The sequence below is a fragment of the Panthera tigris genome, chromosome B2, assembly GCF_018350195.1.
Source record: "Panthera tigris isolate Pti1 chromosome B2, P.tigris_Pti1_mat1.1, whole genome shotgun sequence".
In the NCBI taxonomy this organism is placed as follows: domain Eukaryota; kingdom Metazoa; phylum Chordata; class Mammalia; order Carnivora; family Felidae; genus Panthera; species Panthera tigris.
The window spans coordinates 92,666,098-92,677,730 of record NC_056664.1 but is presented as its reverse complement, the minus strand read 5'-3'; the positions used below and the strand labels follow the sequence as shown (position 1 = coordinate 92,677,730).

Genomic DNA, 11,633 nt, shown 5'->3' with positions numbered 1-11,633 from the left:
TATGCTTCTAGATAGCAAATCTTTCTTTCTGCTAGGTCTATATTTTTTTTAATGTTTATTTATTTTGAGAGAGAAATAGCATGTGTGCATAGATACATGTGCATGAGTGCAAATTTCCCTTTTTAGTTCAGTTTTTGAATTATAAAAGTGACATAAGTTCGCCAGAAATATTCTAATAATATTTAAGTGTTTAAAATAATATCAGTAGACTAGATTTCATGGAAAATTTGACAGAATAAACCTGAAACTCGGGGACTTCCACCCCTAATGAAATATAAAGAAAAAAGGTTGGAAAAATGCCCTTAATGGAATATAGAAATGGCGGAAAATATTTCTAACAACTGTAAACAATTTAAAAAGTTTAGAAAGAACTTTAATTTCATGTCATAACTTTGAAAACAGGAAACCTATCTGAGATCAGTATCATGACTAGAAATCCCAGCCTTTTGCAATCTTTCCCAAAATTGTCTAGGGAAATGAGTCATTTCAACAGAATCAAGAGAATTCTCTCTAATGTTAATGGGTAGGAAGACAAACAGAAGTCAAGGGAAACATTTCAAAAACAAAAACAAACTAAATACCTTTAGAAAGCCTGAGGAGAGATAGAAAAGGCCATTAAAGTTTGTCATGTTACAGGAAACTGCACTAAATTTGAGGAAAGAGTTAAAGCCAATTGGTATGAGAAATACCTTCTCTGGATGGAGTATATCCCAGTATAAATTCTTAAATAAATATCTCAGGGGAGAAAACAAAGCCTAGATATCCAAAGGATATATAGTTTATTAGCAACTGTCTTCCCTTATGGTTTCCTACTCTTAAGGCAATGGGAAATGTGCTAAGACTCAAGAGTGTGTTAGTGGATATAAAGTGGGCAAATATATGTGTAATTGAATTAGAAGGAGGAGAAAAAAGAAAATGAGGCAGAAAAAGTATTTGAAGGAATAATGACCCCAAACTTCCCAAATTTAATGAAAAACAGAAATTTGCAGCTACAGGGATACCAAATGGACAGTAAGAATAAACACAAGCCCCTGTCCTAAGACATAATTCAGTAAACAAAAGGTCAAACCATACACTGGGAGAAAAATGTTGCAAAACATATCTGACAAAGCACATGTATCCAAAACACATAATGAACTCTTGTGACTTAATAATAAAAAGACAAAATATTTGAATAGACACCTCACAAGGAAGATGTGTATAAGAGAGATAAGCGCATGCAAAGATGTTCAATATCTCTAATTACCAGAACAATGCAAATAAAACAACAGTGAATGTTCTGCTAAGAATGCAGAAAGCTGTAATGATTGTTTCTCTTACACTTACAAAATCATCAAAATAGCTACATAAACCACAAAATTACAAATTTCCTTGAACTTATCAAAAAGCTGAGTGTTTAGGGCAATGCATAACCTGAAGTTACAGGAAACAGAGAAGGCAGCAACATGGGATGAAAGCACTTGCTTACCGAGGGGAGATGGTAGGTACTGTACAGGTTGATGAGAAAATGGAACCTCCTTCACCCCTCACCACATAAGGGCCCCATCCTAACCACAAAGTAATACATGTGGATTTTGAGGCCTATGTATTCTCTAGGAGTCACCATAATAATTGTGAAAGCCAAACCCTGGTTTATTCACATCTGGGGTAATTCAGTCTTGCCACACTAAAGGCCTAGCAAAAGAAAAATTCCAGTGATTTCCGGGAATGAATGCTATTATTTCAGTCTCTCTTCTTTCCTAAACAAGATGCCTGGCTTTCAACAGGAACAACAAAAACAATAAGAAACACAGTCACATGGCAGAAAAAGAAGCAAAATAAAAAAAAACTACAAAATGTAAAGAGACAAAATAATCAAAAGAACCATACTCAGATATGAAATTTATGAATTTAGATCATTGATTTTAGATTTCAAACTTTTACATTTATTGAGACACATTTACTGGCCCAGTATATGCTCTCTCTTTGTGATTATTCCACATATACTTGAAAAGAATATGTATTCTGCTGTTGGTGGTGGGAGTGTTCTATAAATCAATTAAGTCAATTTGTTTGATAGTGTTGTTCAAGTGTTTTTATAACCTTACTAATTTTCTGTGTTCCTGCTTTTTCAATTACTGACAGACAAATGTTGAAATGTCCAATCAAAATTGTTTATCCTGTTGGGATTTTACTTATTTTCTTGTCTGTGGAGTTCTCCTTTTAAAGAATGGAAAAGTTTTGGTCATTAATTTTTAAAAGATTATATATATATATATATATATATATATATATATATATATAAAACTATATATATGTGTGTTATAAATATATATATATATTTATATATTATATATATGTGTAACACACATATATATATAATATACAAATATATATATATTTTTTTAACCCCTTTGTATCCCTCTACCAAAATTTTAATTACGTGTGTATTAAACCAGTTTGGTTTTGTCTCACTAATCCAATGTTCTGTTTATTTTTTTTCAGACTTTTAAAAAAATTGTTGATACTGTGTTTTATGGTTTTAGATGTTACATTTTGTCTTTTTTCATATCTTTCATTTGTATACTCTCCATATCCATGATTTTCTTTAAAACATGTTTTACTTAATACATTAGCAGTCCTTATTTACTAATTCCATGATTTACTTAATTTCATGGTCTTTTTCTCTTTACTGATTTTCTTTCTAATTATTGATTAAATGTACCCTGCTTCTTTGCAAGTCTAGTAATTTGATACCTGGACATTGTGAGTTTTACACTATTAAGTGCTAAATTTTGTTTTCCTTCTTCAAATAATGTTTAACTTTTTTTTTTTTCAGGCTATTGTTGAGTAGCCTGATCCTTTTCTTTTGTTAAGCTCTGTTGGAGCAGGTCTAGTTATAACTTGCCACACTATTATGTTGGGTTCATTTTGGGGTCTCAGTCAGCTGTCCTAGTTGTCCTGAATTATTCTAAACTGTTGTTGAAATAAACTGAAAATGCTCCATGACTGGATGAACTCTTCTAATTGTTCATCTTATAGCTCCTCAACTGTCCTTTGCTCAGCTGCATGGAGTTTCACTCCGTGTATGTTCTGATCACTAGCCATTACACTGAATGAGTGGACACCCCATGCAAAATTTTGCAGTTCTTTTTCTATCCAGCACCCTTCTCTCCTATTTTCTGCCATGCAGATTGCATATACCTGAGCTCCTTGAGCTCCATCTCAATTATCTCACCTGTTAGACTGCGATGCTCTGCCAGGGTTCTCCTTCTCTTCACCTCAGTCTAGGATGTTTCTTTAGGCCTAACGTGGACAAAATTATAGGTTTTACCTCATTTGTTTCTCTTCTCAAAGAACACAGTTTCTGCTGCCCATTATAGGTTCTTTGAAAATAGTTATTACATATGCGTTTCCCTAGGTCTAGTTATTTTTATTTTGCAATCATCTATGATAACAGACTGGCATTGTGATGAATCTAGTTCACCTGATCCTTATGCTATAATGGGTGCAGTTTTTAAGTGTAGTGTTATCCCTTGCCTCCTACGTTTTGATGAGTCTGTATTCCCTGGTCCATTGCTCTGTATTTAGTGTTAGGTACTGGGAAATACTATTTGTTGTAAATGTCGACTATTTATTTGCTTAAATTGAGACAGGAGAAGTTAATAGTTTTTTAATCCTATATACACCATATATTATCAACATTGCTCAAAGGTTTCTGCCTCGTATAAGGCATCCTTTCCTGTTTTCTAGCATCATTACTTGTGTAGAAGCTCATTTTTATATCTTACTTGCAATGCAAATTTTGGAGGTAATTTAGATGCTTGGACTCATATCACTATCTTGAAATGAAAGGCTTTCACAGATTTATTAACTGATAGAATCAATAAATACCCATAAAATATAAATATTAAATAATAAAATTTGTACCAAATCTATGTAACAATCTAAATATGTATTTACTACCTAGGATTTATGACATTTACTACATAAAGAATAATGGGCAGCATTGCACTTTATAGACAAAAGTATAGTTTTAGTAGCAATTAAAAAGATGTAAATTAAAACAATTTTTAGGTACAATTATATTCCTATTAAGCTGGCAAAACGAAAGTAAACACCACATATCAATTTTTTGGGTTCATGCAATTTGTTTCTTATAATACTTAAAATTTACTATCCTCTTCTTTCTAGAGTTAAATATCACAATAAAAAAAATGGAACCAACAGAACTATCTGTATACTTTAAACCTACATTTTCCCTTTAGGAATATGCTCCCTGAAAAGTATTCCTCAAGAAGAAATTTTAAGGTAAATTAAGCAAAACCTTTATGGCCTCAAAATCGCTTTTATGAAAGTTGGAAATGAACTAAATATCCAACAAAAATATTATTTCTATGTAAAATATACAAGATTAACATAATGGAATGCTGTGTATATTTAAAATGTTAATTGTTTATCTCATTTCAAGATATGGAAATGTTTATAGGAAATGCTAATTAGTGCAAAACACAAAGTATTATAGACCCAATGACGTTAAATCATTTTTATATATGTACATATACATGTAAATTATAATTTTTGCATTATATTTTAAAGATAATCAAATAAATCCATTGTCAATATTCAAAAGGTCCATCAGTTTACATAGTCTCCTAATAGTAAAGCCAGGTATTCTTTTCTACTAGTTTTAATATGAGAAATGTGTATACAGAAGCAAACTTTTTGAAAACAAATTGTGTTCAAATTTTATGTGAATATTTTAAGCAAAATGACATGAATATTTAAAAAACAGTTGCCTTTTTCAAATTTGTTATTTTTAAGTATTATAAAATATATTTTTAATTGCATAAAGTTTCATGGAAAGAAGTGAAAGCAGGGTATAAATCTTACGAATTCATCACAGTGAACTGCTGTGTAAGAAAATCACTGTGGTGTCTCACAGACAATAGACTTTCTCTTGCAATTACCATCATTTTCCCCAGTTTCTGATTATTTTCAAAACAATAACCATTTGGGCAGTGGTTAATTGTTTCTCTTCACACATTTGACACATTCTTCATTGCTTTTAGAGGATGTGAGTCTTTTACTAAACCACAATTATAATTAAGACTGATGAAATCATTAAGCTTGTTGTAAACATTCAGTTTATCCAAATAGAGTTTGGCAACATTTTAAAGGTCTTCTGTCAGGTTCATTCAATGTTTAATTATTTGTTGTTGATGTTAAATTCCAGCATGATTGTTGTCATTTGTCATTATACTCTCTTAGAGTAAGTCAACTAATTTTATTTATAATATTTCTGATCCACCTACATTTAAAATAACCTCAAATATTACTTTTAAAAAGTGTTAATTCATCTCTTCTATTATTAATATACCGAAAGCCAAGAAATGTTATTCTATTTGCTCACTGGGTAAGTAAATAGGTATTTAGCATTTGTTACAGACCAAGTCCTGGTGAGACAGAAATTAAAATAAAAGATCATCCCTCACCTCAAGGCTCTTATGTTCTAGAGCTCTGATAGTGTCATATAGACAAAGTGCTATGAAAAACCTAGAGAACTCTGTACAAATTCCAACCAGGTTAAGGGTTTCTGAGACAAGTTTTGCTTCTTTAACCTATGATAGTGTATGTGAAAATAGAGCAGATGTATTTTACACAATTAAACTGTGTGTTCAGAAAGTCCTCTTGTCTCTTGTCTGACACCTGTCCCTTGTGAATCTTTAAGGATTTCACAGAAGATATGGAGACTTGCAGGGAACTGTTTGTTTATTAAACATGTGGTAAGAAAATTGGCATTTTTAACTTCAGAGGACTTTGCTTTAAAATCTTTTTAGACAGGCCAACTGGTGGGTTTTATGTCTATTATCTGGTTTCTGACATATAAATACTAAAAAACTTTTTTTCTATGTATTTTGAAGAAAAAAAAGAAAAATGTTGGCAAACACCCTGCTTCATGAACATTCTGCTTCATCAAATATCACCTAGGATGTTTGGTGAATTTGAGTGATTATTGAAGATGTCACTTCTCACTACTGCTCTCAGCCAATGTTTAGATCTTCATATTTCACAAAAGGAATGATAGCCTGGGGCGGCATTCCTTAGTTTCATTTCAGTGAGTTTTTGATCAGTTTTAAAAGTAAAATTAGACATTATTTAAAATAGTTTAAAATCTCTTTGAAGGATTAATTTTTTCAAAGTACCCTCGATTGAAATAATTTTGCTATTTTACAGTTGCTCAAGAGCTTTTTCAAAGGCCTTGTCTAAAGAAATCAAATTGTTTTGTGAATAAATTTATTTAAAAAAATTTTTTTAACGTTTATTTATTTTTGAGACAGAGAGAGACAGAGCATGAACGGGGGAGGGGCAGAGAGAGAGGGAGACACAGAATCGGAAGCAGGCTCCAGGCTCTGAGCCATCAGCCCAGATCCCCACATGGGGCTTGAACTCACGGACCACGAGATCGTGACCTGAGCTGAAGTCGGACGCTTAACACTCTGAGCCACCCAGGCTCCCCGTTTTGTGAATAAATTTATAGGGACAGCATAAAATAAGTGTTTTATTATAACTTACTGCCAAATATTTCCTTTTAAAAAATAAAAACAGTAAGTAACATCATCTAAAACTTGACTGTGGATCATGTAAGATGGTGGTACTCAAATGTGGTTACACCTTAAGATCACACGGAGATTTTTAAAAAAAATAATGTTGTATGTAACACAACCAGAGGACAATTAATCCAAATTTCTAGGGATAAGGCCCTGGCAAGGCTATTTTAAATTCCTCAGTTATAAAAATCTCTTTGGTAAGAGTCAGCTGCCCTAGTCAGACTGCAGGTGACCACCTTAAGCCCTGGGTTTGTTGACTGAATGGGGAGAAATATAGTCTGTGAGATAATGTTCCATTTTAGGAGAAAATTCCAATCAAAGCTCTTAAATTTAGTCTAAAAGTTCACATCATTGGCCACCGTATCATCTTGATCACTTCCCAAGGTGGGAAAATCAGTGGTTCTTAGTTTTGGTAAGGAACCAAGAAAAGATCATTTTAACTCAATCACATTAAGAAAATTAAAGAGCTTTTTCAAATATCAAAGTTAACCATAGTATATATGAATGAGGCTCCTGAAAATTAGGAGCCTCACATAAAAAATTCACACTTACTTGCAGTCATTTTATCTAGAGCAAATTCCTTTTCAGATACTGAAGATTTTCCATCCAGGCTCTTTGAATTAGAATTCAACAAGAAGCCAGGGGAGTGATGGACAGGGTACAGTGGAAACTTTTATTCCTATCTAGTACTAAGTAAAAATTTTAGAAATGTTTAGGTTGTCAGATAATTAGTAATGAAAATATTTTATACATAAGTGATTCTTAGCAGTTGAATTATTTTTATATGGTCTTGAGCAAGATTAGTGATCTATATTATTTTCTCCTGTCTTTTAGATAGTTGAAAGTAAAGAAAAAAGCATGAGTTCTCCGGGGTGATACAAATGATAGTAAGGTTTTCTTCAATTTTCTTATTCTATAAAGGACACAACTCGTGAAAATCCACGTGATGGTTTGGAAAGAGCATGGGCCTTGGAGGCAGACAGGCTTATATTTTAATTATACCCCTATTTTCTAGTAGTGTGATACATGGCAAGGTCCATATGTTGTAGTTTAACTTCATATGCTTGTTTATAGCCATCATTATTATTCCTTTTTTGCCTTTCCCCAATCCTTTAAATATCATCAGTCTTCAATGTTTGTTAATATTTTTTTTTCACTCTCCCCCACAGTCTGCCCATTACATTCACATGATTTCCTGGCTCCAAACAGTGTGTCTAAACTGGAGATATGGCCATAGCCTGGGTATAGCCGCAGTGTCTTTACTCAATGAGATATCTGATTATATCCTAGACACATCTCCCTAAGTCTCTTCCAGGCATCTTAAAGCTAAATATATCCAATATTAAATTTGTCACTGTTCTTTCAGAAGATTCTTTGTCATGTATTCCTACCTCAATGAACAATACTTCTAATTTGATTCAAGTTAAAACTCTGAAAGAAAATTCCCCATATTCAACCTTAAACACAATGTTTAGTCAATCACCCAATTTATGTCAGTCTTCAACCTAACATGTCTTTAAGTCTTTGATTATATCCACTTATACTCCATTCTTATCACCACTTTCTCAGTTTAGGTTAATCACCTAAACCTTAATTTAGGTTAACGTTATAATTACCTCCTTTTTATTTATTTATTTCTTTTGAGACAGAGAGAGAAAGAGAGAGAGAGAGAGAGAGTGTGCACGAGCAGGGGAGAGAGAGAGACAGAGAGAGACAGAGAGAGAGAGAGAGAATCTCGAGCTGGCTCCACACTGTCAGTGCAGAGCCTGACGTGGGGTTAGACCTGGGGCTCAAACTCACGAACCATGAGATCATGACCTGAGCCAAAATCAAGAGTCAGGTACTTAACTGAGTCACCCAAGTGCCCCATCATAATTATCTTCTATGATCTACACCTTATAACAACTTTCTATGCAACTTCTTTTTAAGTTATTATTCAGGAATCTAGTACTTTTTCCCATTTCTTGTCATTTTCACCTTAAATGATTCTAACACATTAAACTCTTACCTCTAGTACTTTCTGCATCTGGCCCAAAATTCATCTATATAAATATATATAGATTTCCAACTTAGACTCATTCTTTACAACTGAACTTTCAATTTAAATCTCATAAAAATTAACAGAATATCTATTGCAGTTATCCTTTCTTGTATTAGCATTGTATTTAGATGTGTGGGATGTGTGTGTGTGTGTGTGTGTGTGTGTGTGTGTGTTGTGTATACATATAGGGACATATGTGTGTGTGTGTGTGTGTGTGTGTGTGTGTGTGTGTTTGTGTGTGTTTCTGGATAAAGAGGAGACAAAGCTGCAACTGTATCCAATTTAGATCACAAGATCCTGCATGTCAAACCTGACACCATTATTGAATTAGATTTCCAGGGTCTTGAAATAAGAGTGAGGATATTTTGCTCATGGGGAGATTGTAATTTGTGTGGTCACGGGTCGTAATGTTAGATTACAAATGTTGTCACAGTTTGAATCCCAGCTCAACAAAAAGTGGAGTCACCCTTTGAATTTGGATTGGCATTGTGACTAATGATATTTGATTAACAGAATGTTAATGTAGAAAATTAAGTTGAGTTCTGAACCTATGCTTTAAGAGGCCTTGTACCTTCCTCTTGCTACTTCTTGGGACTATAGGATGACACATGGACAATGTGAATTAGAGAACATGAGGAATACAAATATGACATTTCAGCTGAGGGATGTCACCACCTTCACCATTCCAGCTGGGCTAGGAGCTGACTGCACACTCATGAGTGGAACCATTCAGGACCAGTAAAAGAATCACCCGCTTTAGCCTAGCCAAGTTCAAAAGATAAGATCACATCACTTCTCAGTCCCAACCTTTGCAAATGTTCTCATCTTACTCAGAGTTGAAGCCATGTTACTCAGGATCAAAGACTGATAATATCTGGTGCTCTGCTACCTCTCCATCTCATCTTTTTGTACTGATATCTTGCCTCTTTACTGTTCACATTGGCTTCCTTGATTACTCCTCAAACAAGACAGACAGGCAAATCTTTACTGTAGCTATTGCATCTTCCCCTAAATCTTTTCCCAGTAAACCACTTAACATCCTCACCTGATCAAGGCTTTGCTTTAATCTCACTTCTCATTGTGGGCTTCAGTGATAACTTCTACTTAAATCTGTAGCCTTCTCTGTGTCCCATTCCTGTTCTATTTTTCTTTGTACCCCACAGCATTATGACATAATACAATATTCTAATGTAGTATAAAATTTATATAATTCTATTATTTATGTTTTTCTACCCACCAAAATAAGTCCCACAAAGGCAGAGATCTAAGGTTCATAGAGGTATCTCATACAATCATGACAATATAAAGTGCTCAGGACATATTTGTGGGGGAAAAAATGACTAAATTTATGTAAAAGGGCATCATTTTTAATACTTGTATTATTTTTTAATTTCTCACTATGTTCTAGAGATTTTCTCATGTTTTAAAATATTCTTTAAGCATTTTAATGGGTATAACACTAATTTAACAATTCAGTGATTACTGGAGTTAAGCTTCACACTATTAGATATAATGCATGAATGAAAATCTTGTAAATGAATTTGTGTTTTAGAATAAATCCAATAAGGAAATGGGATGGATCAGAGGATATGAATATTTTAAAGTCACAAGTTTTTTCTAAATGCAAAGATAATTAATGTGCAACACTAATCTCTTTTTAAAAAGTGAAAATTAGATAACAGCGAATGACAATTGATGCTGTGACTCTGCTTTATAATTTCTCTACCAGATAATAAAACAAATAGTCATTCATATATATTTATGACATAATATATATACGCTTGACAAAAATATACGCACACATTTTTATGTAAAGTTACATACATAATAGGACCAAATTTTGATTAAATTCTGACATTTGCAATTATGCCTGCATGTAATTTAATATGTTCCACAAAATAGAGAGTTGGGTTATAGTTGGGATTCTGCATTTCAGTTTTATATGTATATGTATATATTTAAGATAAGAAATTGGCCCAAGAGGTTAAAATTAATAATTTATTAAGTAACCTTTAAATAGGTAAGATTTTATAGGAAATGCATCTTTCTCTTCAATTTGCATTTGTCATTTTTTTCTCTAGGAATAAATGACATGGGTTGAATAATGAATACTACTTTAGCTTATTAATCCAAATATTAAAATATACACCACTTAGAATATTTATCTGACAATCTGGAAAATTTAGCCATAACTTATCATCTCAGCTTTTTTTCTTAATTGTAAGACACAAACTATTAAAATATAAACATGAATTTTTTTTTTCATTTTCATGCATATCCTATAATAGGGCAAACATGAAAAAAAATTGTTCTTATCCATAGTTTTTGAGATGTGTATTCTCTAGAGAATTTCCTTTCTACAGAAATTAAACAATTTTGTTCATCTTGACCTGTCTCCTAATTTTTGAGGCAATGCTGGGAAGTGTTTATGTAAAAGAACTAATTTTTCCCTAATGATTTGATTCACACTGATTTCCCTTCAAAAGTTCTTTTTGTAACTTTTGCCTGAAACATCAAATTATCACCTCATTACGTGGTTTCTTGTTCAATGCTCCAGGCAAAATTATGAGTTCCCCAAAGCTGTCTGAGATCCTACTCTCCTTACTGTATTTTTCCTTCTCTGTAGGAAACCTGTGCCTGGGATACTTCAAAATCTTTCTCCAAAATGGTATAGCAAGAGTGAGAATTATTATAAAACAAGTATTTTTATCTTTCAATATTCACTGTTTTCATTTTTTTTCTGATTTTTGGGTAGAAGCTTCTGTTGCCTAAAACAAACGAACACAAACCAAAAAAGCCCACATTTTTAAGTAATCTTAAAATCCTAAGGTAGAGCTTACCTGTTATTCCTTCTCCATAAACCCAGATTTACAGTCAATTCTTTTTAACTCAGAGTTTAGGCTAGTGTATGCCTGTCACGTGAAAGTAAGTTTACAGAAAAAAAAGATTAGTTTTCCGCCTTTGTACGGCTATAGCACCTCACACAGTGTACCTAATAGGTA

The 11,633-nt window shown here is 32.8% G+C and overlaps 1 long non-coding RNA gene across 3 annotated transcripts in view; it reads right to left on the bottom strand.

Annotated features, from left to right (window-relative positions):
* Window positions 1-9,764, bottom strand: part of LOC122238418 — a 99,522-nt gene extending 89,758 nt beyond the window's left edge. For all 3 annotated transcript variants that reach the window (XR_006217336.1, XR_006217335.1, XR_006217337.1), the window contains exons 1-2: window positions 9,677-9,764; window positions 3,218-3,285 (exon numbers count right to left, since the gene is read on the bottom strand). This is a non-coding gene — a long non-coding RNA (uncharacterized LOC122238418). The remainder of the gene's footprint in view (window positions 1-3,217; window positions 3,286-9,676) is intronic.
* Window positions 9,765-11,633: the final 1,869 nt, after the last annotated feature.